Source organism: Dendrobates tinctorius, unplaced genomic scaffold, assembly GCF_039654945.1.
Source record: "Dendrobates tinctorius isolate UK_male_01 unplaced genomic scaffold, ASM3965494v1 ptg000016l, whole genome shotgun sequence".
In the NCBI taxonomy this organism is placed as follows: domain Eukaryota; kingdom Metazoa; phylum Chordata; class Amphibia; order Anura; family Dendrobatidae; genus Dendrobates; species Dendrobates tinctorius.
Window position 1 is genome coordinate 65,643,089 of NW_027361684.1, and position 832 is coordinate 65,643,920.

Sequence of the window (832 nt, forward strand, 5' to 3'; positions counted from 1 at the left end):
TCTCCATGGAGATACGTGGAGAAGTCAGCTATAGGAGGGTGTGATAATATTTACCGGAAGCGGATAATCCGCCATATTGGGTGAGGGCGCGCGGCTGCTCTGCGGGACGTTTTGTAAAACAATGTGTTTTGTCCCCGTACACTAATGTGGTAGACATGAGGGGGCACGTGACTACACGGGCGGGCATCGTGCACTGTGAAGGGTTTCTTGAGTTTTCTGTAGGCAATGGAGGATTACTGAGTACACATAGGTGTCGCCATGCTCCTGCCCTGATGCAGCCACCTAGAAAGGCAACGTCACAGCATAGTAGGAGATCTCACGTTGTGTGGCGTCGATATAGTCTGCCAATCCAAACCAGCCCGGCAGCAAGCGGCAGATGATGCCCCATACACCTTCCAACCAGACACTGCCCCATTACTGTCCCAGCCAGAAACTGCCCCATTACTGTCCCAATCAGAGACTGCTTCATTACTGTGCCAACTAGAGACTGCCCCATTACTGTACCAACCAGAGACTGCCCCATTACTGTACCAACCAGAGACTGCCCCATTACTGTACCAACCAGAGACTGCTTCATTACTGTGCCAACTAGAGACTGCCCCATTACTCTCCAAACCAGAAACTGCCCCATTACTGTCCCAATCAGAGACTGCTTCATTACTGTGCCAACTAGAGACTGCCCCATTACTGTACCAACCAGAGACTGCCCCATTACTGTACCAACCAGAGACTGCCCCATTACTGTACCAACCAGAGACTGCTTCATTACTGTGCCAACTAGAGACTGCCCCATTACTCTCCAAACCAGAGACTGCCCCATTACTGTGTGCCA